This window comes from Poecile atricapillus, chromosome 4 (genome assembly GCF_030490865.1).
Source record: "Poecile atricapillus isolate bPoeAtr1 chromosome 4, bPoeAtr1.hap1, whole genome shotgun sequence".
Classification (NCBI taxonomy): Eukaryota; Metazoa; Chordata; class Aves; order Passeriformes; family Paridae; genus Poecile; species Poecile atricapillus.
The window spans coordinates 13,200,909-13,227,678 of NC_081252.1; positions in this window are offsets into that span (position 1 = coordinate 13,200,909).

A 26,770-nucleotide genomic window follows, 5' to 3' on the forward strand; every position below is an offset into this window, starting at 1 on the left:
GCACTCCAGCTACCTGAATCATCCCACCACGTTTCTGTGATGGCAACTACATCCTAGCTTTGCTCTTGCACCATGGCCTCCAGCTCCTGTTTGTTACCCATGCTGCATGCACTGGTATACATACACCTCAGCTGGGCTGCTGATTTCACCCCTAACTCAGGCTTCCCACCCTTGGGCCTGCTTCCTCACAGCCCCTCTACATCCCCTTCCCTCTTCAAATCTAGTTTAAAGCCCTCTCAAAGAGTTCTGCCAGTCATGAGCTAAAATTTCCTGCCACCTGTGCCTCTGCCCTATCCACAACCACTTAACCCAATGACCTAGAGTCCCATTTAATTACCCTGGTACTCCTCCCTTCAATCTCATCACTGCCAGCCTGGAGTGTCAGCAGTGGGTAATAATCAGAGGGCTGAATCAGCCCAGGAAGTCTCTCTCTTAAATGACAATGAACTAATTTACCAAAACTAGCCAATTTCTTTTTATGATTCCTGAAATATCAGATCCCTACCTGCTAATATATGCCTAAAAGTTATTTAGTGACCTGTTACTTGCATGTACCTACCCTTGGATATCTTGGAAGTGGATACCATCATGCTTTGACTGTTTGAAGTGACTGAGGTGCTTTGATTCCTTGCTTGGAAGTGGAAATGCTTTCTGCTGGTACCTATTCCTAGAGGAATTTGATGTTCTCTGATTTTCTTTCTTTCACTGAATTCACCCATGTGTTTGTCTGAGGCAAAAGATGTGGACAAATTTTGGATATGGATCACACTGTATTCCCAGTGTTTCAGGGACAGAAATCCATGTAAGTGTTGGCTTTACCATCCCAGAACTAGATTTCCAACAGGATTCTGTTCACACAGTATACCATCCAGAAGAACTATTAAAAAACAAAAAAGCAAAATGTCTTTACCAGTTCTGTTAAATCAATTACAAAACTGCCATTCATTTCAGAAATAAATTGCTTACCCTCAGTGACCCCACAATAGCTGGAATTGTCTGCAAGCTGAAAGATTTTCTAATAGGCTACTTAAAGCCTGCCACATCAGGTCCTAATGTGCCACTATACATAAAAACCCCATTTTAAAGCCCATAATGATATGTTTATTCAAATTTCAGCAGTAGGTCAAGGAAATTCATCAGCATTCCATAAAGCCTCTGCATTATGTGCACTGTTAAATGTCAGAAAATTTAAGAAGCTCTTAGTTATTATCTCTATTGGTTGCTTTTGATAAACATGATGAGCACTTAAATAATATTTAAATACTATTATAAAAAACCCCAATAATTTTAAAAAAAACCAAACCAAAAACAAAAAGATATAAAAAAAAAAAATACAAAGGAAATTTGGTTTCACACAGCAACATCTAATAAGAAACTAGGCCTAAGCAATCATTTTCATCTCAAATAAAATGTAAATTTATGCATTGGTTTTAATTGCAGGCTTTAAAAATTTCTTGGTCTTTCCATCTTTATTTCATAACAGGATACTACAGAGTTGCAACCCATCACTTTTTTTTCCCTGCTTCTCACTTTCGATTTTAATTCCTGTATTTCTTTATTCTTTATTATTGACTTCCTCTCACTTTCTCACATCTTCCTAATTTGTTTATCCTCTCAGTGTTGTTTTCTCTCTTGTCTTTAGCATGTAAGTATTTTACACCTGCAAAGTAGCTCTCCTGTGGTGAGTTTCAGCCATGGTACAGTGTTGTAAGCTCTTTGCAGTAGTTTTCCATGTTATGCTTGTTCTCTACTATGTGTAGGCTTCTTTGCAGCTCCCCTTCATGATCACTTAAGCCCACGCTGTATACTTTGCCAGGGAAATCAGTAAGGCCAAGGACAACTTCATATGTTAGTTCCCCTGCACTTTTGCTGTCAGGAGTTCACATTAAAGAACCATTATTTTTTTTTTAAAGTGGTAATTACTGAGTGGTGAGTGCAGAACAACAAAACAAAATTGTTGTGAATTGCTTCATTAATTATACTTTGAACTGAAATTCTAAGCTTTTTTGCACTCTAAAAGTTGTATTTCTCTGCCATTGAAAAGCAGATCATTTTAGAGATATTAGCAGTAGTAACTCCACCTTTTGTGTCCTGGGCTGCAGTGGGATGATCATGGAAACTCAGTCCGATGCATAACAGGGCTGTTTATACTCCTTACACTGATTTTTTCATCCTTCTCTGTACCCAGAGCTATGCTAGTGAAATTCTATGGGGAAGCGGATCGTGGGTCTGGTTTGCATGCCTGCTTGGAAAAAATAAATCAGTCTAAGCAATTTCTGATCAAGCCTAAGATGAAGTAACTTGGCAGTTGGTTTTGGCAAATATTAGGGATGGACCAGTGTACCTGAGGATAGGGGAGAAAAGAAGATAGATACCCTTCTAAGCAAATGCTCACATTTATTTCAGTTTAACATGACCATTAAACTTCAGTGTTAGGAGTGATGACGTTACAGAGCCATGAAATTGCAGTATTGCAATGGCATAATTTATATTCACATATGAAATGTCTTAATTAACTTAATTATTCTGCTTAATATAGCCAGCAGTATTGAGAAAGTAACAAAACTGAGCAATAGAAGCAGAATTCTTGTTGTGCAACTATGTACACATCCCCTTGCTGCAGGGCACTAAAGGAATTAACCCCTTATAACACCCCGTCACAGCAGCTCAGCTGAGGGACACCACTTCCTAAAACACCTCTCTTTGGTTGTGGTTGACTTAGGAATTACTCCTGTTTTATTTCACTGAGTGACCAAATGGATTATTTGAAGTTTATGCTGATGGGTAACCAAGCTGGTCCTTCCACCTGGCTTCTTAAAATTTAGACTATAAGCAGTTTTTTAGTACCAAGCTGAGTAAAATGCATGGTTTAGAAGTTCCTCCGAAAAGTTAAATGTAGTTTCACCATATCATGCAGTATTTTAAAAATATTTTTAAGACTTTTACTTAAATTAAGTACTTGTCCTCACATTGCATTAAATAATTCCTTCATTATAAAGCATCTGGAATAGATGCTGTATTTGACTTTTGTGGTTACTATGTGACTTTGCACTCCATCAGTAAAATAGATTATGTACTCCAAAGTTTCCTGGCTCTGGAAATGGAATAATGGTATGTGTTGACTAGAACCATGCCCATGCATCACCAAAGGAAACTTACTAGAAGACTTGGCACTGCACTGCACACACAAGTCCCTCTTCTCTGACACCAGCTCTCTGGGAAGGTAAGCCAAATCAAGGCAAAATAATTTCCCAGATGACTGGAGATCAAAAATTCTGAAATGTCAGCAGTACTATAATCTAAATTGAAGTAATTTTTGATTCCTAAGTTTTTCCTTTACTGTTCCATAGAGCATAATCTTGATTTATTCAACTGATGTCTCATAATGCAAGAAACTTGATTGGCTGGAGCACATCTGAAACAGACCTTGGTATGTGCGGCAGACCTGAAAGGACTGTTCTATCATCACTCACACTCCTCTGCCATTACTTGACAGGTGTTTTGATGAACAAGCACAATAGCTTATAAGACATTTGATCAGACTAAAACATCTGTCTTGTGTCTGTGAGGATTGCAGTGCCCACAGAAAGCCTGAAGGGCCACCATGCCTCTCAAGGTTGTAACACTTGCTTTTCAGAAGTAGAAATGGCAGCATAACATAAAGCAAACTTGAATGAGCTGTGAAATTACAGAAACTGTTCAGTTTACATCTTGTGAAATGATTTTAAAGTTCCTCTTGGATCAGATATCAAGTATGCTGAACAAATCTGGGGATTTCTGTATTAGAGGTTGCTTAAAAAATAGAACGTCTGTTAAGATGCTAACAATATAATGCTATTATCATATTTATTGAGTCTGTGTGACAAATAGGCATAGTTCCAGAAAAGAGGATTGAGAATTAATTTGGGTTTTTTTTTTCCACCTAAAACCTCGCCTTCTTTTCTAATACATTTTAAATTAACCTGCAGTGAATTTGCATTTTATACCAGCTACTCGCCTGTACACATCTGAAAAGGAAAGCGGTCTGTATGAATGAGACAATGAGGGATAATTCTGAACTGTGAAGTGAACACTCAGCAAGATCAATTCTGCCAATTATGAAGACAAGCATATTATCCAAACTTGCTAATATTTACAATATCAGAGTGTTTCTGGCTGGATTATTCTATTCTAATATGAAACTTGCACATAATAAAATATTTTGGTTTATAACTTTGCATTACTCCATCAGTAATGGATTAGGTGGTAACATTAAGTAAATTAGCACTAGAATTTTTTTACAGTGACTGACACAAGAACAGCTACAATCTACTGTTTACTCCCTGTTATTGTCATATTGAAGCCTGTGTACAGAGACAAGGTTTACACACAACTGGACACAAGTTTTATTTCTCTATTTCTGCTGTTACAAGGTGATCTAACAGCTGAAAACATCAATGCTTTAAAGGATTTCTTTGGTGATTAGAACTCTTTTCCCTAAACTTCATCACAGTTTAAAGGAAGCTTAACATCTAGAGAGAGCAAGACAACTCCACATCTTCAAAGAGGGGTTTTTCAAGCTTGCATACCAAACAGAAAACCTATCCCTGGAATGGATAACCTTGGAGAAACAAAGCTGCACCTGATTTACCTGTCAAGTAGGTCAAGGTAACAACTAGGAAGCTAAAGTTCTTTCATGGTGCTGGAATTTTTTTTTAAGTTAATCTCAAGACAAGCATGAGTCACAGTTTCATTCATATTAAAATAAATTGCTACAATATTCAGCTTGAAAATATGAGATTCAATATATGTTTGTGTGTGTGCATGTGTGTGAATATATTTTTTTAATATGTGTGTATCAACTCATGATGAAAATAAGAATGTTTTTATTCAAGAGGTGCTGGTGCAGAGAGAGGCACAAACATTAATTTCTGGAGTTTCTTTTCCTCCATGTTCCAGATAAACATTTGTCTTTGAGGCTATAGATTTTTCTTTGTAAGATTTCTGAATATGTTGTTTGATATACATAAAAAGCTGTTGCTTTATCAGAATAAACAGATTGCTTGTATACTGAGCAGAAGGAACCTGAGTTGCTCGCCCTCCTCAAATAATTCAAGGTATTGACCTCTTTTGCTTGTTGTTTTGCTCAAGAAAAGTTTCACTTTTTTTCTGTCTCTTTCTAGCTCTTTTATTTAATTTTTTTTTTCTTTTTTTTTTCTTTTTGGTGCTACCTCTGTATTGTGGCTGGATTATGAGGACAAGAGAGGACCTACTCTGAGGCTATCAGCAAATTAACATTTTTATTAGGTAAACTGGCATGGACAAGACTAAGGAGAAATATCAAACCCACAAATACAAATCAAGGATCAGGTATAGACAATTTTTATTTCTATATGTAGTTGTGTAGAACAGTAAATGCAAACATGTTTATAGAATCTGTACAAAGTTAATATCTAAACATAGTTTCAAAGCAAAATTGCTGCTACTAAATTGGTTCTTAAACTGCAATGTGAGCTTTCATGTAATATTCAACAAGTCAAAGGTGCTAAGATGTGAGCCACCCTTTGTTCTCTGTCTCTCTAAGTGCACCCAGTACAGAGCTGACAGCAGCAAGTGGCCACACAGGTGATCTCTCTGGAGACCAGTGGCAGGACTTGAGAAAACAGCATGAAGTTGTGTCAAGAGAGGTTTAGGCTGGAGGAAAAGGTTCTTCACCCAGAGGGTGATTGAGCACTAGAATAGGCTCCCCAGGGAAGGGAGCAGAGCACCAAGACTAAGCTGAAGAAGTATTTGGACAACACTTTCAGGCCCATGGTGTGGTTTTTGGGATGTCCTTTGCTGGGCCAGGAGTTGCATTCCTCTGCATGACATCCTCATGTGTCCCATACTACTCGGGAGATTCTGTGATTCTATAATCTGTGGCAGTCATTGGTTGTGTTAAACTTGAAACACAAATCCCTTACTGTTTTCCCAGCAATCACTCATGTGGCCCTGAGTCCAGAGGGCTAAAGATAAATCTTGTGTTTCATTCTCCATAGAGTAGAACTAACTAGGGTGTTACCGCTGAAGATGAATAGATCACATGGACACAGGTCAAGGTGTGGTGAAAGGAAGAGAGAGTTTATTTTTCCTCCCAGGATTTATAGGCTTCTGACCACGGCCAGGGATTGGATGGTCAGGATAACACTTTCTCACTGCACTGGCCGTGAGAGATGCCCATCACAAGACGTGTAATAGAAAGAATGTACACATATCTATGTTTACAGTTACTGTCCTGGGAAAGTCCTTAGAAAACTATGTTAGCAAGCTCAGAAGCTGAGTTTTCAGGGCGACAACTAGGGGGGAAAAATGTTACCAAAAAAAACCAAAAAAAACCAAAAAAAACCCCAAAAAACCAACCCACCAAAAAACCAAACAATAAAAACAAAAAAACCAGCAAAAAAAATAAACAAGCACAAAACAGACACAGCACTGCTGGAGAAGGAGGGCCTTGTTTTTCTGTCCTGAGCTGGAATTTTTACCCTCCACTTGTGAGAAAGAATAACTGTGAGGTCAGTGGTTGGGAGCAGCACCCCTCCTTCCCGCCTGCCTCAGCCCAGCCCAGGACAGACAGGGGTGAGCAGAGCACTCCTGAGAGAGCCCCTGTGTGGATGCTGAGGGTCCTGCTCCCTCACTGTGGCAGAACGCCTCTGAACTGGTTTTTCACTGTGCCTGACAACTCTTTCCAGCAGAACAAGTGAACACATGTTCTGTAACATTTTTTTTCCCCCCCAAGGATATCCTTTCTTTTTTGTTAATATTCGGTATGTATTTGATCTTCTTGCCTTCACAAGACAATCAAACATGGCTTGTCAGCAGTTTATTAGCAAGAGAGAAAAAGGAAGGGCAGAAAGGGGTTATATGCATGAGGAAAATGTCAGGTTTAGATAAAAAATTATGAGGTCTGTTCCTTTGACAGAGTTAAACTCAATGTTTTAAAATCAAAGCTTTCTGTAATCAAACCATGAAGCTGAACTGATAATCATGCAAACCATTGTTTTGCTTGAACCAGAAGTAAATTGTCATTTCAATGCTTTTATGAATACTGTAGGAATTGAACCAAAACAGATTTTTGGTTGCAAGCTAAACACTACAAATAAAAATATACAACTCCCTAGCAGGGACTTATTTAGTATGAGCCTTATTTGCACTTGATAGGAGCTTCAAAGCAAAGTCACAGCCTATTCCCCTGTCTCCCTCCTTCCCACTCGACTTGCAGGCACAAACAGCACAAACTCTCTCTCCAGCTGCATGACATTGCCCTTCTTTACTCTCTGCTGGGCCAGCAGGGAAAGGTGGCAGAATCTCTGTCCTTGGAGATGTTCAGAAGCCACTTGGACATGGTGATCATGCATCAGTGGGGAGAGGAGTGAGCTAGGTGGTCTCCAGAGGTCCCTTCCAGCTTGAGTCAGTTTGGGATTCTCTCTCAAAGGGCTTACTGCTCCTGGAGATTAGTTAAAAGTTCCAGCTGTACAGGAATATTGGCCTGCATAGAGAACTCCATGTGGGGAGTAAGGGAGAAAAAGTCAGAAACACAGACGCTGCTTTCCAACTGCAGAATTGATAATGGCCTCTCACATATATTTCGATGTATGCCATAGAAAGGGCTTACCTGTCATTGCAACAGGCAGTTTGATTGTAGAATGATTTAAAAGTCTGATATTGATATATAACTCTAATAAAATCAGTGGAGATATACAGGTCTGACAGTAATGTGCAAAAAGTGGCTGACTGTCTCATTTTAAAATACTGATATGTATTAGTTTTACTTCATTGGTTTCAAGGAGCTTGTGTAGATTTATATTGATGCAAACAAGATTAGAAACAAACTCAATATCTGCAACTTTTGCATTTATGATTAAGAAATCTCTGAATCTCAGATTGATCCTCTACTGCTCCAAGCAACCTAGTTGTTTTCTTTTCTCAGTCCAGAAGCAGCTTTTTTCGTAAACAGCAGTAATATATTTTTATCACCTTTAATGTTATTTAGCATTTAATACAAATTTGACCCTCTTAGCCTTATACCTTGTCTTCTCCCTGCAGCATAAGCACATAATCACCTGTAATTTCTGTAAGTTCAGATCCCAGTAATCCAGATATAAGGATGAGCAGAAAACTGGTGCTTGGCAGCTGGAAAGCATGCCAAGGTTCAGTGCTCCAAAGACAAAATAATTTTTCTTACTTCTTTTGAATGGTATGAGTAACTTCTTCACTTCCACAAATGATATAGGAGAAAATCTAGCAGCATTAATCTTCCCAGAGTCTCTCCCTCTGCCTAATGTGCAGCCATAGCCTTCCTTCACCTCTGCACTGAGTTCCTTAGAGCTGCTCATAAGTACAAGGGGGCTGCTCTTTCTATTAGGCTACCAAGTGTTTCAACAAAAGAAGTGAAACCTTCTCTCTACGTTTCTAATTTTATCTTTAAGGAAATTACCAAATAATTCCTAAGTACAAATATTTTCTTCCTTTTACACAAAGAAATAGAAAAGCAAACTTTAATCATGTGTGTAATCCTCAGATTCCTGAGTGTCTGTTGTATTTCTCTTCATGGCAAAAATCAGATCAAGAGTAGAAAAATAGCATTTTAGAACAAATTAAATCAGTTTAGAACAATGACTCATAAAATACTGAAGCCTGTGCAATTTCTTATTTTTTTTTTTCTATAATTGAAACAGATTGAAAATATTTTTTTAAAAAAAATTATTATTTTAGCATATCTACTCTGTCTTCCTGACAAATCTGTTGTACAGGGAAATCATGGTGGAAAGGAAAGGAAAGAGGGGAAAGGAAAGGAAAGATGAAAGGGAAGAAGTGGAAAGGGAAGAAGGGGAAAGGGAGGAAGGGGAAAGGGAGGAAGGGGAAAGGGAGGAAGGGGAAAGGGAGGAAGGGGAAAGGGAGGAAGGGGAAAGGGAGGAAGGGGAAAGGGAGGAAGGGGAAAGGGAGGAAGGGGAAAGGGAGGAAGGGGAAAGGGAGGAAGGGGAAAGGGAGGAAGGGGAAAGGGAGGAAGGGGAAAGGGAGGAAGGGGAAAGGGAGGAAGGGGAAAGGGAGGAAGGGGAAAGGGAGGAAGGGGAAAGGGAGGAAGGGGAAAGGGAGGAAGGGGAAAGGGAGGAAGGGGAAAGGGAGGAAGGGGAAAGGGAGGAAGGGGAAAGGGAGGAAGGGGAAAGGGAGGAAGGGGAAAGGGAGGAAGGGGAAAGGGAAAGGGAAAGGGAAAGGGAAAGGGAAAGGGAAAGGGAAAGGGAAAGGGAAAGGGAAAGGGAAAGGGAAAGGGAAAGGGAAAGGGAAAGGGAAGGGAAGGGAAGGGAAGGGAAGGGAAGGGAAGGGAAGGGAAGGGAAGGGAAGGGAAGGGAAGGGAAGGGAAGGGAAGGGAAGGGAAGGGAAGGGAAGGGAAGGGAAGGGAAGGGAAGGGAAGGGAAGGGAAGGGAAGGGAAGGGAAGGGAAGGGAAGGGAAGGGAAGGGAAGGGAAGGGAAGGGAAGGGAAGGGAAGGGAAGGGAAGGGAAGGGAAGGGAAGGAGAACTAGCAGAATTTTCAGTATTGTAACTTGGAAAATACTAACTAATGTGCAGGCATGGGCATGTATTTTGACATATGTGTTGAGCCAATTCTGTGGGTTCAGTACAGTCTAAGCAGTTCAAAAGAATCAGTCTGAATGGAGGTGAAAGCCTTCTCTCTGTCTCTGTGTAAAGAGAAGTGACATTCCCCTATCTACAGATAACTTATAAGCAAGGCAGTGTATGAAGCCCAACAAAGAAATATATTGTATTAAGACAATTGCATTTGGTTTTCAGTATAAATGAATAACAAATCAAAATATTCAAGATGACTAAACATTAAAATTAACAAATAAAACATGCATAATTGGAATGAGACAATGTTCAGATCAAAATTATAATCTAGTAAACATAGATAATTCACTGAATTATTTGATTATTTGGTTTGATTTGATATAATAAGAGCCCAGACTAGAGCCACAGATCTGAATTACTGATAACTAGCTTGAGTAGCTTCAGCTCACGCATGGACTGTCAATGTGTCTCTCAACTCATTTCACACTTGACCTCCCAGAGGGCAGTGGAGCTGTGCATAAACCTACACTGTGCTTTCTGCTCCCAGAGTTTGTTAAAAAGGAAAAACTGCACCAGAAAATCTATATTGAAGTAGTAACCAAACAGAAAAACCTCATGTCTGAAAGTCTTAAAAAAACAGAAAGGAAGGAAATAAATTCATGATTTGAAAGCTCTGCCCACATAAAGAGTTATAGTGCCTCTTAAGAGTAGCACTCTCATGCATTAATAGTCGGGGCAGGAGTTCAGTTTAACTATTGCTGCAGCTTAAGGTACACAATTACATTCTTCAGTGTTGACATTTTCACCTTGATAAGCATAATAATGCCATGCAGATGCAGACTAAAACCCATAATTTCAGCACTCTGCTTCTACTCACGTTGATTATAATAAGGCACGGCACTGAAGCATGCACAATCCTACATTTAATTGTCAGCATAGCCCTTCATTTAAACAAGAAGATAGTTAACAGGATGCCTGCTCCAACGAGTGTGGGAGGCACTGCAAATAGCTGGGGCTAAACAGAGGAAGTTAAATGTGCCAGCAAAATGTGCAAAAAGCTGGTGGGGGCCTAAATTCACCTCCAGTTTCTCTGTGGATTTTAATGCAAATAAAAAATAAAATATGTTTATATTTGCAAGTAAGAACCTGAGTTTGGGTGGGGTTTTTTCCTTCTTTCCATTGTTTTTTAAACTAGGGAAAGTTTCCCTGCAGTTAACTCTACATCATCAGGAAGCAGCAAACCATATGATGACACTGAAAGATAGATTCTTGTACGTATAGAAATACACAAATATAATAAACATGTCTAAGTTTGAAAAGGGAATGTATAAGATTGAAAGGAAGTCTATGTAAATTAATCAAGACAAAAATACTATGCATTGCATTTTGTTTACTAAGCCACTTCTGTGAGGAAGATAAAAGCAACAAATAGCAAATAGAAAATTATTTAAATTGGGACGGTAGTCATACACATACATATATACATGTTCTTTATTCATACATGTATGTATGTATGTATGTATAGGATTAAAAATATCTACTGATTGAAAATAAAAAATGGGTATTAACAATAAAAAAATCTTATATTTGATAGAATTTCTTGTATTTTTAAATTTGTACTCTATTGTTGCTTGATGCTTGAAGCAGCACTAGTTTGAAAAAAACCAAACAAAGCACACCCAAAACTTGAAACAACCAGAATAACCTTGTTCACTTCCACCACATAATTCTCTCTTATGATGCCATAATGCCTTGGTAATATATTTTAATTCCTTCTGATCATATGAAAAGGGAAGAAGACTCTCAAAAATACATAATTTTGAAAGGGAAGAGGGTCTTTGCCCTGGCTGATTAAATGCTGTGTTGTGCTTTCTAGGCATAATTAATCATCAGGCACTACATGCACTTCATGAGATGACATATTCAAAGAGCTGCAGAAGTTCAGTGGCTCGTGGCTTTCTCACTCCAAACCAAGGAGTTACCTTGTGATTGCCAGTGGACAGGCAGCATATGTCACACGCTGAGCTGAGGAGCTGGTGGGAGGTCTGGCAAGACATCGGGCAGACTCCAGGGCTGGCTCACAGTCAGACTACGTCTGCTCTTTGCTGAAGGTAATGGCAACTCCAAACTCAGCTCATGAGCATCTAGCACTAGACCTGCTGGTTTATTTTGTTAGAAATTTCATGATGCTGCTGTACTGCTCTCTAAAGTGAAAATAAGTTGCCTCCCTGGTGTACCCAGCTAGCCTGACAAGACTGGTTTAGCAGAAAAGCTATAAATTACTGTTCTGGCTTATATATCATATAAGCCAATGCAAAACTATGATAATGTAATTAGCCCATGAGCTTGTAGTAAATACAGACTTCAAAGCAACTACTGTAGCAGATTTATGCACATTTTCTGCCAATTTATTTCTAACTCTGCCTCAAACCTAACTGGGTATAGTACTTCAAGGTTGGATCTCTGCCTTGGATTACACCAGATGCAATTCATAAACTTGCAATCAGTTGAGGTTCTGTTAAAATTACTTTTTAAAATCTTTTTATATAAATTAAATGGGAACTCACCAACTTCAGTTATATTTTTCAGACCAAAATAACAGCAGGTAGATGTGAAAGGAAAGCCTTTGTAACAGATCATGGAATTCACGAGTAATGCTCACTCTTCAGCTACAGTCCTTCAGTTACCACTCTTCAGCTACATGCCCTACTCCTCCTTTGGGAATGCTGTATTGCTGGCCCCAAGGAAAGGAACAAACTTAGGGAGCTTTTATGAAAGTGCTACACTGTGCAGCACTAGATGTTGTCAACAGAAGACACTTGCCATAGAAACTGGGTTGTAAAGTGTTTCCTCTGATGAGTTGGTATGTGGTGGGCCAGAATGCTGAGGTGGTACAAAGAAGAAAGCACATGCGCAGTAAGAAACTCTTCATGGGGAATAATATGATGTTGGTGGTAGGACTTGCAATTAATTTTAAAAGTGCACTGTAAATTAAGTGCTTATAGTTTTGAAGTGATGTGTAGTGCAATTCAAATGTTGGGTGCTCTAAACTTATTGAGCTTTAATTAACCACTGCAATAATTAAAAAGAAAAAAGATTTTTAAAAAAGGAAAATGGTGTTTATTTCACGGGAGAAAATAGTTGCATATGTTTGTATGAATCATTTAATATCTGTCAACAAATGATTACCAGATCTCAGAAGCAAAAATGATCTAATTGGCCCTTAGCATTTAGAAGCAGTTGAGTGACTGGGAGGATACTGCTATATAAATATTGTCACTTAGTATCCTATCGTAATAACTAAATTATATAGCATTTATATGACAAATCATATTGAAGACAACATGCATAAACATTTATTATGCAGAACATGAGGTGATATGAGACAACAACTAGTCCCCACCATAAACAGCACTTTTTATACAGTAGTACTGATAAACTGAAGCAGTCAGGCTAAATTGCCTCTACAAGCCAACTGGCACCTCTGGAGTTGTCCTGATAGACCACAAGAGAGAGTTTCTTCAGCGATTTCATTACATCTAAATTAATTTTACGCCACATTTTTTTATTCCTATTATGCTCAGAATTATGCAGAGACAGTGCTTACTACTTCATGTGAGGTTACCTTTCAAAACTAATGATAAAATTTATGTTGGAGGAGCAGCACATATAATAGCTTTCTCCTAAAAATCTTGCTACAATTACTTTGCAGGATGCTGTAAAATCAATAAAACACCATTATCATAATGCAACAATTTTCTGTGTATTCTTCCTGTGGCTGGTCATCTCACTTTCCTTTTAAGATTGTATCCTCCTCCTCTGCTTCATTGCTGTTGTGACCACATTTTTCTGGGCTCTAATATGGGCAAGATGTAGTGCTGTCTCTAAGTACAAATCTTCCTCTGTTATCTGTAATGGAGCCTAAATAATTTGTCTGGATTATGTCATCATCTGGGCTAACTCCAAGGTAACTTGAGTATATATAGGAGAAGGTCATCTAGTATTTGACTACGATTGTCTTGGAGTTTTCTAACACCTGCAGAGTACTGAAATTTCTTCTTTTATATCATTCTTTGTTTTTCTTCCTTTCTTCCACTTCTACATAGAGATGTAGATACTCATCTATAAAAATACAGGCCCCATACAGAAAACTTATTTTCCTTTAATACTTGGGGAGGTGGGGCAGAGGCACCCCCATTGATATTCACATAATGCTGACATAGATCAGTTCTAGGTTAAGGTGCCATGGTGGGAGGTTTCTCATGAGCTCAGCTGATCATGAGAGACTGTGCCATAAAAGCAACAGAAATACTACAACTGTTAAAATGGGAGGAATGGACATAGAAGTATGCTTCACTTCTCCAATGCTGAACAGTTAGTGCCAATGTCAGTCCAGAGGTTCAACAGCCCTGAATTTTCTACTGTAGCTAACTACAGCACTAACTACTGCACTAGACAGTGCAGTAAAATAAGAAAATTAGAAACATGCTGCAGCTGCTTTCAAAATAAAAATTTTACTAAAAATGTATAATAAATGTAAAATCCCACAATATTATGTTCCTGAAAAAAAAAAGAAAAAAGATAACATTTCTTTCTCAAAACATTATAAGCCAAATCACAGACATTTTCTAATGAGGAAAACCAGGTCAGATGTTCCAATATGCAGGAAATTCAGTGAGGTATCTTCATCCCTTTTTCATGCACCCAGTACTACCTGAATCCAAAAGAAATGTCTTGAAATGAATGTTCGTCACTGCCTCCCAAACCCCACCAGACACTTGATACACAGTTTGTAACTTTCTAGAGCAGTAGGGATAAAATCTAAACTGAAATGAATCACAAATCTTAATTGAATTTTTTTAATAGCATAATTTTCAACAGTGACTATTTCATGCTTTCAAATTAATTTTAGTATAGTCGAGTTTATATTTCTACATTAACCCTCTTTATATTTTGATTATATTTGTGATTTTACAGATATGTGGGCATGGGGGAGGGGGAGTTGATTTTTTTTTCCTTATTAGCTTTTTAATTGTTTGATTTCTGCATCAATCAATAAATGCATCAAAGTTACTATTATGCTAATTTAGGATACTTTTTTTTGTTTTCTTTTTAATCTGGGTTATTTTGATAACAAGGAAAATCCATTGGCATTGGAGGAGCGGGAAAAACAAAATAAAAAAGTTTCAAATAATATGAAATATTTTTTCTACTGATTGAATTTTGAGTGTTGTTTAACTGAGTCGTAGTCATTGCATCCACTTTCAGACAAGAGCATGATATGGAGTATTGCTGAGAAAACGAACTCCTAGTGCAACTGCCATAGAGAGTTGATAACTTTTTTCCAATCTTTACGACAGCATCTTTAGTAGTAGTATTATATACTTCTTTCTGAATACATACCCTATACTTTCAGAAGTATTACCTTCTTGAAACATTTTTATATTAGCAGACAATATATGGACAGAGAGCAATATTCCTGTGATGGGTGTGGCTGTATTTCAACTGCTCTGATTAACTTGCCATATGAGTACATTAAATAATTTTTAAAAGTGCATATTTAAGGTAAGATTCATCATAAAATAGATAAGGTGGTGGGGAGGTTGGAATGAGATGATGTTTAAGGTTCCTTCCAACCCAAGCCATTCTATGATTCCATGATATATTATTCTGCTCCTCCCAGGCTGGCAGCCACCTTCCCAGGTGTCTACCAGCTCTCACCCTTGGCAAGCACCCTCCTGTCCCCTCCCCATCCTTTCCCTCCCTTCCCTTCCCTTTCCCTCCCCAGCATTTGTGTTTCTCATCACATTTTCATCTGAGTCTTTTTTCTCCTAACTTGGATGATTTCACGTCCTTGTTTTAAACTGCAGTTATAATCAAATCAGAAACTTGCCTCTGTGTTCTTTCTCTCCAATGTACTTTCATTAAAACTACAGCTCATGGAGCTGAATCTGGGACAGAATAAGAATCTGTAAAGTGTCCTTATTTCAACATTTGTTTTACCTTGAGAAATATATTTTGTCTAATCTGTTGCTCTATAATCACCTCAATTCAGTTTTCCTCTTTGTCTTCTAACTTCTGCAAACATTGCTGCTGTCTCAGTCTTGGCATATCTCCATAGAAATTAGAGTGACTGCCCAGTTATTTCCTACATGACATTAATTTTAGATATTCTAAACTTTGGTCTATTTTAACATACCTGAGTTCTTTCACCTGTTTTCCTGTTTATTGCAGCTTAATTATAATGTTGTTCAAATTCAGACAACTAACACAGTTTCATTTCATTTCTTAGATATTAGGAATGCTTGCAACAGAATTAAGCTAAAATTAGATTGTAGTAACTCAATTTTTGCTTCTAATCATTTGGGAGGCTTTTTTTTTATATAATTCATTAAGAATTAAATTATGCTTATTTGTTCACAATATCCCTCTGGCCTTTAATATCTTGAAATATATTAATCATACCCTCACCTCCAGAGAACAAGCCTTTGTTTTATGTGAGTTTCTCCTACTATTCTCTAGACCCTGAAAGATAATGATCACTTTTTTCTGCCCATTTTTCTCTCAGTGCCAGTCAAGGACGCTGAATTTCCTTTTTGGAGAAGGGACTTGTGCTAAATTACTATCACAGAAACAGAATGCGCACAGCAGAAACTGACAAATTGTGGAAGAATTTGGATAAAACATACATTCAAGCTTTGGCTCAGTGGTTTTCTTTTAATGAACCCAGTTCTCAGATATTTTAAACCTGTATGTCAAAGGCTTTTGGCCTTTGCATCAGTTTGTTAGCTATTTAGGAAATTTGCATAAAGGCATATGGTCAGATTTTAAAACAGGTTGAGGTCAAAACTGTTTGATACAAGTCCTTGTGATTCAATTGTTTGGTTTTGTGGGGGGTTTTGGTTCTCTTTTTCTTTTTTACTAACTGCACATTTTACCAGATATTGCTCAGAAATTGAGAAAGATGTTCAGGAACAAAAAAATGCATGCATGCAGTCCTTCCTATTTTTGTAGAACTACTTTATTAAATACTTACCGTCTCGTTATATTCAGAGCTATGAAAATATCTTTTTCCTCACGATAGTTATTCTTCATTTGCTTTCTTTTGTTCCAGTTTTATTCTCTTGACTTTGTACCCTGAATGCCTTGCCTGGCCCTCTATCTTCCTTTTTCTTTAAATCAGCTTCATTTCTCCCATGTCCTTGTGAAAAACACTCTTTTTCCTATACTAAGATTGGCTTTTTAGCCTCACAGTGTAACCTCTCATATTAATTTGCACAGAGGTGGTGCCACTCATTTCATACTAACCAGTAGTGAAATGGTCATCATCCAGTTACAGAGATGCTCTAACACCTGTGACCATCCTCACATATTCCTTGGGAGAACAAAATATTTCCTTATTATGCTTTTGGATAATGGAAAAGGGTTGCTAAACTGGCCTTGCTCCTGGGACAAAGGTACCATCTAGAGCTCCCTGTGCTCAGTTTTTTGTGGGACACTTAGGGCAAAAAATGCCAGGTTAGGGCCAGCCTGGCATCTTGTTTCTTCTGGAGTTAGCCAGGGAGCCCATCCATCCCAGCTGGTCTGTTTCATCTCCAAGTCAGCCAGGCCAGTTTAATGTGACACATGCTGTTGCTAGCAGGTTTTCTTTTAAGAAACTGGCAGCATATCAACTATGAATTTATTTCTCCAGTTGTGTTGGAAGATCAATAAATTACAGTACAGTCAGACAAGAGTCAGTCATATTTTAGACTGGCCTGGCTGTTTCTTCTACAGTGTAATAAAACTTTGATGAGGATGAATACCAGTTGTAAATTTACTGTGGCCTATTCAAGACAAAGAAGAAAAACAGAGCTTTTTAAAAATACATCTGTTCAAAAGGTAGGCATATTTTGGTTTGGAGAGAACTGAAACAGAGCTGGAACCTTCTTCTTACCTTCTTGCATTATTATGCCTGTACTTGAAATAACTGATTGCTTGTTTACTTTAGTCCTGACCTCCAAGGTAAACTACAAAAAGGCTATTCAGATGAAAAAGTTCTACTGCATCAGACACATTTAAAACACACAAAAAAAACCAACTTAGATACACTCTACATCTAGTAGATATACATCTAGTTTCTGATGCATATTTTCAGACTTAAAGCAATTATTCAGCAAAGGAGAAGTATTCCCATGAACTACAGAGAGAAATTTTATAAAGAGTTTGAGTTAGCAAAGCTGATATAATACACAAAATGACATTTATGTGATCAAAATTTGTTGTACAAGACATAATGCAGCATCAAAAATAAACACTGCCATTGCTGTATTTTCATATCTATTGTCCAATATTTTTCCCAGGACCAACCAGCAGTCTTCCACCACTATCCCCTACACCCTGCTTCTTTTCTCTAATGCCTTCCCTTTCACCACATACCCCATCTCACTTTTCTCCTGTATTAACTCCTGCAAGCAATTCTCCCTTTAGCTTTGTTGACAAGCACTCACCAGCTCTGTCTTGGGAGGAGTAGCTGCACAGGTCTTTACTGCAGTGCTGGTGAGGAGAACTGCAGGTAGTTTAAGAGCACAGACCCGAGATGTTAATTCATAGTAGGAGTTATAACTGAGGTGCTACTGGCCTGTTGCTATTTGGCTTCTACAGAAGGTTAGGGTCAGTTTGCTTGTTGCAGGTACACCAGCTGAAAAAAAATCCCTAAGAAAATTAATTGCTTAATTAATTGTGTCTGTAAGGATGTTTCAGAATTTTAAACTCTAAAATTTCTCCTGTAGGCACAGATGGAAACAATGCTGTCACTGCATTGGCAGTGGCACTGGTTGCCATTAGTAACAGATTGAGCCTGGTAATCAGACTGGACTACTAATGGCTGCAAGTACACTTTGCCTAACCAGTACTGGCAGGAGGCTTTCCTTACAGTGATAAATGTACAAGCTGTGACTTGCATTTCATTCCCAACCTTGGCAAGCTAAAAGAGTCTGTTAATGAATGAAGACATCTTTAAGCATGTGGTTGTATGCCAACAGCAGTTGGTAATCCTCCATATTCATCTTATTTCATTTCATTTACGATTCCACTTGTAATCAAGCAATAAATAAACTACTGATGCTTGGCCAGCAATACCCACATGACCTTAGAAAATGTTTGAAATCTGAAAAAAAGCAAAATATGTCTGTCACTAATATTGCTTTCATTTTCAGTTCAACATGCAGATAAACAGTGCATTTGAAAGTCATTCTGAAAATAAACTAGAGAAAACTCAATCAAAACTTGTATTTATTTTAAAATATGATAGACCCAAAAAAAAGCAAAAAAAGCCCTTTGGAAATGGCTATTAGAACTAAATGCTCAGTGCAAGGTATTTCTGATACAGCATATGACAGAGTATTTAAAACCCAATAAAATTCAGTAAACCACTGAAGTTTATTTATCGTGATATTGACATGAAAGAGGCTAAATTTATAGAAAGCTGGAAACCTTTGGTTGGTTGTATAATTTTCAGTATTGAAGGTAAAACTGTTTCTCTTCTTTTGTGTTAAGGAGAAAGCTAAGCAAATTAAATAAAGATATACTAAATTTCAGTAATCACCCCTGTGTGTCACCCTGATATATTTTGTCTTTTCCTTCAGCAGGTATAGTCTCTAAAGGCAAAAATAAAAGTATTTTGCCATTCCTAGTTTTGCCTTGAAGGAACTGAGTTGCTGCCATTCCTTAGGTTGCCTGTTTTTTGACTAAGGAAAATTAGCAATTATTACTACTGCTTTTCATCTTACAGCACAATTCGATTTCACAACCCTTCTTATAACTTCATTATTATTTCTTCCCATTTTATAATTCAATTAAATAATGAACAGTCAAGAATTATTGTATTTCTAGCTTTTAATGATCTTTTTTGAAACTTCAAAACTACTTTGAAACTGCAAACTCATTGTGGTAAAATAACTGTCATAAGAGATGCTGCAAAGTTCACCTCACATTTACATTGCAGTCCTTAGTTAAATTCAAATATTCCAAGTACCTAAAAATGTTACAGAAGAGCTTATGGAAAATGAAGGGATCTCTTTCAACACATAGCTAATAACTAGAAATGAGAAAACTTCCCTATATCTTCAAACTTGGGTGAAAGAGAATTATCAGTCCTTAAAAGTCACTACTGCAGGCAACATTCAGGCTTGCATGTTTGTTTTTTGGAAGCAGATTTTAATCTTTTTGATAAAAGTAAAATCTATGATAAAAATTTCAAAAACATTTCTACCGTAACAGACCACTTAGAGGTCATCTAAATCATGAACATTGTGCACGATGTACATGACAGATTGGAAACTGATATATATTCTTCAAGCTGTTTGAAGAAAATCACCAGAAGCATGGGCAATTGAGCTAAAAATAAAACTAAGGGATATAAACCCCAAAATATAGTTTATGCAAACCCCAAGTGAGCTATTTATAAGTGCAGTCAGCTCAGAAAAGATCTGTTAGCTCCTACATTTTTCTTATTTTTTTATGAGCTTCAGCAAATCTGAATAGATTTCTTACCTGCTAGGTGTTTGTTTCTCCCCTCTGCAGGCACATAGCCAGTATAGGTTTCTTCCTGATTCTTTTTCAGATATAAAGAATCAGTAAAATGGTTTATTTCCCTCACTTGCCACCAAAATCTGTAAATGTTTTCACAAAAGTACTTAAATATTTCTGTAGATGAATTGATGAATAAGCTACGACTTCATCTACCAGACAGCTAATAGAATGAGTGTCTCCATAACTTATTCTGCCCTGGATTTCTGATCAATCCTCACAATGGAAAATTTATCCGTAATTGGAAGTTTTGCCATGATAAGGCAGTATTTTTGTACTTAGCTGAAGAATAAGGTTCACTGCTGAAGTGAGACACTGTCATAGCAGCACCCCCCATTACAGGCAGTGACATTAATGCTGTTTTTTTCAGGATTGTTGAGGGGGGAGGGGTTTGCAATGATGTGTAAAAGAGAAAAGAAATTTGGGATTGGTTTTTGCTTCATTTGTTGGTTTTATTTTTTATATTTTATCCAGATTATTTTGTGCTTATGATATTTAGTAAATCTCTTGATTAATTGCAGTGCTGAGAAGACACATTCTGCTGCATTCAATGACCCGTAATGTTTTGATCCAGATTCCTAGGGATACTGAAGAGATACTCATGGAGAGAGACAGAGAAGGAGAGAGACAGGACTCATTAGGAGGTAAAAAATTAACTACTTTGAACCAATAGGAATAACAATAATGACATTTTTGAAAATGTATCAGTTTAAGTGGGGTTCTAAGGAAATGTGTATACCTATCAATTTTTTAGTGTACAAGTCTGCCTGTGGCAATATAAATACATTTTTCTTCTACAAAAGGGAAAGTTTGGAATTTGTTACTATAAAGCTTCTGCAACTTACTGATGAAAAGCTGTCCATCAAAAAGCTTGGTGACGTGGACATATCATCTCACTGGTGAGCTATTAACAACACAGATTGATTATATTAAGAGTGTAGAAAGATAGCTTATCTTTGAGCTGTAGAATTTTATGTGACTGAAAAAGAGAGGGGAATTCAAAAAATACTTTTGTCAGGCTTGAAATAGATCACTCACCCCAGGGATTTTTCTGTGGACTTGTAGTGTTGACCTCAGTTGAATCAGTTAATCTCTCCGAACCTTCGTTCAAACCAAAAGGAAGAGAATAAGATCTATTTAATGTAAATTTTAAGGACTTTATTTTTAAGAATTAAAATTTAGGGTGTGACCTTTATTCTAGCAGTGCCTTCAGGTATTTGTGACCTTCTGGATAGAAAGTATATTATGAAGTCAGTATTCCTCAACATATACATTTCCTCTTAAGATTAACTCTTTCCCATGATCAGTAACAGCCTAGAATGTTGGTCTTAAAATGTACAGTGAGCCATGAAACCTCAACTAATCTATCAGTTAAGAATGAGCTATTCACATTGAATTATTCTACTGATTTTCCTTTCTGAAAATTTACTAGCTCCTTTAATATATGTTGTGCATATGGAGTGCACACTCCAAAATCAAATTTGGCAGGTTTCATCAAGCAACTATAAATGAAAGAGGCAAAGTGAAATCAACTTAATCTCCTCCATTCTTCTTTCTCACCCACTTATGTCTTTGTAGTAGAAATATTCTGTAGGTGCCCTTTAAAATGAAAAAAGCTTTGACAAAAGAAAAGTTTTTTACGTGGCTTAAATTTAGACTGGAAAGCATGAAAACCTACAAACTGTATGGGGTATTTATTCACTAGGAAAAACAGTTGTAGTGGGAGTGAAGGAACTCTCAGTTATCTGAAAGAAATCATTCAGCATCAATTTACAAAAATATTTTTTCACATCATAAATAACTGCTGTAATATGAAGCTGCCAGAATGTTTTCTCAGATAAATCTTCCTTTCAGAGATATGATCATAAATGGGACCCCAAAATGTATTTGCTGACTGAATGATAAAAATATGTTTAGTAGCAATATAGTCACAATGTGAGAATTAACCTCAAAGTTAAATTATTTTTATTTAGCAAAATGCTTGCCATTGTTTCTATTTCATCTTTTGCTTGGTACATGAACGCAAAAAGAAGAAACCAGCTGAGTGTTTAAATATTTAACAAAGCAAAGTGATAGAATACCCAAGCTATCTATAAAGGTCTGATTATTTTCAGAAGCAAAAAATATATCTAGGTTAGAACACAGTGCAAAGTTATTGAAAAAGATTTCTATTTTCTGTGAATCTCAGTTGGGCAAGCATTTTAGACCTTTTTTCTAATTAACTTTTTTTTTAATCTTATCTGCTAAACAGTTTCAAATAAAGATAATCCACCCTTCAAAAAAGAAAAAATAAAATAAAAACTCATATTGAAATTAAACATAATACCAAGTCTAATTCCTCAGTGTTTATGTCCAGTCAAGCAGATTTTTCTAGCAGAATTCAGTCATTTTCTGAACTTCTCTTTCAGTGTATCCGTCAGGATAGGATACTGCTATCCTGGCATGTAAGGTGTTCCCTTTGCTTTATCCAGAGACCATGGTAGATGCAGGTTTTGGTTCCAGTAAGGGTTCACACATGCTTAAAACTTAGACAAAACAATGACTTTTTTTTGTGTAGCTACCAAATCAAACATCCATCCCGGCTTTGGCTCAGACATTTCATACACATCTTAGAAGAACAATTTAATTTCTAACAGTGGGATTATAGCAGGATTCACAAAAATTTAGTGCATATGTTTTAGGAGCAAAAAAATGTGCTTCAAATATAGATCATGTCAGAGGCAGACCCCTCTCCCTAGTTAGGATTCAAAGGAGCAGAATCAAGGTGACTTAACTTACCTGGACTATTTTTACTTACACACAGGCTGACCCATTTAAAACTAGACAGCTTTCTAGTTAATTTAATTCCAAGCCTATGCCCCGAGCTTGAGTGTAAGAGACCTGGGTTCACTCTCTTCTCTGCTTGAGAAGATCTGAATTCTTACCTTCCAGGAGAATATCCCATAAGATATTCATGAGGGTGGAAAATATTTTCCCCCTCCTATTTCAGTCTGAAAGCTGTTCCACTTTGCAATAACTAATTAAATATTCAGTGCACCAAAAAACCACTAAAGTTGAGAGCAATTCCTTAGCCAAGGGCTATGGGTACCTCCCTTAAGATGAAGAGTCACAAATCCAGTCCTTACTCCGCTGAAAACCTTGACATGGTAATCAAGGAAACAAGAACTACAAAATTTGCTCTCATGAGAGTGAACTGCTCTACACAAAGCAAAGGAAATAGGACACATCCTCTTTCCTTAGGCACAAGAGTATTTATTTTAGAGATGCACGTGAAATGTTTTGTTGAGCCTCTTCACGCAAAACTAAAAATTGACAGTGGGACTCCAGCAAGTCAAAGGAGCAATCACAGAGTGGTGCCACCATGGGCTTCCTATCAATGACCTCTGAGCAGGAATAACGTGAGGAAATTGCATATTTACCCATTCACCAAGAAGAATGGGCTTGCAGAATAAAAATGGTTATCTAATTTAGAAAATTAACTATTTTGTTATTTAAATAAATTACTGACAGGGTTGGAGGTTACAAATCCTAAGGGTTATTGTTTGCTTAGAGCAAAGTAACTTTAAAATGTTTAATTCTTTTTTTCTATAGTATTAATAATTGAGTGGTGATAATTAACATAGAAATACGCCTTTCCTTAAAAGCCTGAAAGAATAAAATTATTTGTTAATTGGTTAACTATAGTAATGATTAATAATAAATAAAGCCAATCGTATTTCTCTCCTAGGGTTATCATATGTGTCCTTTTAGCAATTTATAATGGACCTTTGTGTGAGTTGTTCTAATTAGTGGGTTGGGACACTCTTGTTAAACATGTACTAAGTGAAAGCAATCTGGCAATATGTCCTTTACGTGACATATACCACAAGAACATTCCCACCAGTAGAACACAGAGAACAGGCTGTTCCGCCAGTGCTACATCAAAATCTAATTGACTGGGAAAACCACAGAGTTTTAAAGCATTGTAGCCATTTGTACCCAGAAGCTATTTTTCCTTGCTCCTGTGGTTACTATTATATTTTTAAACTAAAACAGCTTAACAAATGATGGATGACCAGGGAAGCTGTAAAGCACTACACGTATAGTACAGAACATTTATTGCTATAAGGTAAAGTCTGTGGTCAAATCTTAGAAGACTGGAATAATTTTTTGACACCCAAAAGAAGTCATAAGAGCAAACCAGAATTTCCTGGGTTCCAATGGATATCCTAATAAAGAAATACATTTTTGCTGGCATGTTTTGGTGCAAAGAAACAATCAGCAAGGTCCATGACTAACCTCCTTGTGTTTTACAGACCAGTTCTCTGGGTACCATTACAATGCTAAGATAGAAATGTTACAATGTTAGAGTCTGATATTAGGATGAATATGCCACTACTCTTCATATTGGAATAGATAAAAGTGATGCGCAAATTGATTTATATGTATGTCATCTTGACTGCAGCCCCAGAACAAAATTAAGGAGCCATAAATGAGGAAGTGGAGAGAGAGAAGAAAGGAAGGAACAGAGGGAAAGAAAAGATAATCCTTTACTTAGGAGTTAGTTTTTATATAAAAGGATGAAAAATGCAAAAGAGCCTGGGGCAAGAAGAAATCAAACATACGTTCAAAGACAAGAGGTTGATCTTATTTATGATTTTTGGGATTTATCTATCTAATAGAAAATGCATCAGTGGTTATGTGGCTGGAATTTAAGTGACTGACTAGTTGACCATTGTGTTTTTTGTTGAGTTTGGACAAAAAATTGTTAGAGCTTATCCAGGAGAAGAAGGGAAAGACCAACTACATCCTAATCTACTCTAGAGTTGTAGCAGAAGAAGTGGTTTCAAAGTGTTCTCATTCTCAGATTTGGTAGATTATTCTGTTTTGCCATGTGGTTCTATAAGTGTGTTTGGCTTTAATCCCTGATTCTTTTCTTTCATAAAGGTTGGTTTTGAGTGGGAAAGTTCTTTTATTGAGTGCTCCACTGGAACATGTTTCCCTGGTATGGGAAAAAAAAACATTTTAAATTTTTGTATTCTTCTCTACAGAATTAAAGAAGAGCTATCATGGAAAAAAACCCTTACTATTTCAATTTTCAGAGATTGTCATCTTTAATATTTGTTTCTATAAACAAGGGTATATTAAATTCATGGCCTTAGTTCTGCATAAGTATGGTGCTGAATTGTAAGTTCTATTGTTTTTCCTTTCTAATAGAAATCAATTTTAATTTTCACCCCAAAATTACTTTTGTCACACATTTGATTAACTGATTTATTGTTCACTGTTAATGCTGTAATGTGACACATGTCATTGTTTAATGTGGCTTGATCATTTAGGACTTCTTTGTGATGGTGCCGAGCATACTCCCAATTTACCAAAATCATTTGACCATGGAAACAAAACCTCTGTTAATAAAGAGGAAAAATACCTATATAGTTAACATTTTGAAGTCTCTTCAAAGCCGACAAACAACAGCAATACTTCCTTGTTTTAATGGAATCCATACCTAAAACATAAATCTTAAGCTGAAATGAACACTCAGGAATTTCAGGAGTTCAGCTTTACTATTTTCTTTTTCTTCATATGTTACCATCTTCCTTCTTTCCTTTCCTTTCCTTTCCTTTCCTTTCCTTTCCTTTCCTTTCCTTTCCTTTCCTTTCCTTTCCTTTCCTTTCCTTTCCTTTCCTTTCCTTTCCTTTCCTTTCCTTTCCTTTCCTTTCCTTTCCTTTCCTTTCCTTTCCTTTCCTTTCCTTTCCTTTCCTTTCCTTTCCTTTCCTTTCCTTTCCTTTCCTTTCCTTTCCTTTCCTTTCCTTTCCTTTCCTTTCCTTTCCTTTCCTTTCCGTCTTTCTTCCTTTCTTTCTTTCTGTCTGTCTTTCTGTCTGTCTTTCTGTCTTCAGAAATCTGTTACTTGGAAGTAGCAATGCTGCAGCCAGCACTGGAGTGGTAGGGGACTGAAATATAAATCTTGTGGAGATTTGAGGAAGACAGAGGCCTTTTATTTTATAAAATATATTTTTGAATTTTCTTTAAGTTATATATATGTAATATATATTTACTTACTTAAATGAACAGGTTTGAAATATGAAAGGACTTTTTCAGTCCCCTCACCACTCATCTTTCTCACAGGGTTGACTAATAAGTTATGAGTGAATTAGTTTACTTGATAAGAAATCATCCTTAAAAGAGAAAGAATGGGTTGTTCCTAAATAAGAGCTGTAGCTAATTAAATATACATAATTTCATTCTTTCATTTTCTTTGGCAAAGCTTTGCAAGACTTAATATTACTTTAATCAATAAATTTAAAGTGAAGCAATAAAAATTTAAATTAGTTTTGAAAAATGGAAATTAAGTGAATACTTGCAAAGAATTCTGTTCTTTTGTCAGAATGCCAAAGCAAAAATATGAGTCAACTTTATGAAATTTATTAGAGGATTAGTACAGTTACATGAAAGGGAAAATATGAAATTTTTCTGTTTTAATTATATGCCCAATTTGGTGATATTACAGTAGTTTTTCTTGATTAAAACATTAAATGGGAACACTACATAGAAATATCTGGCATATTGACAGTTGGAATTGTTGAATGAGCCAGCTATTGAGGCCGCTAAAGAGCACTCTCATCTTAGTACTGAGCAC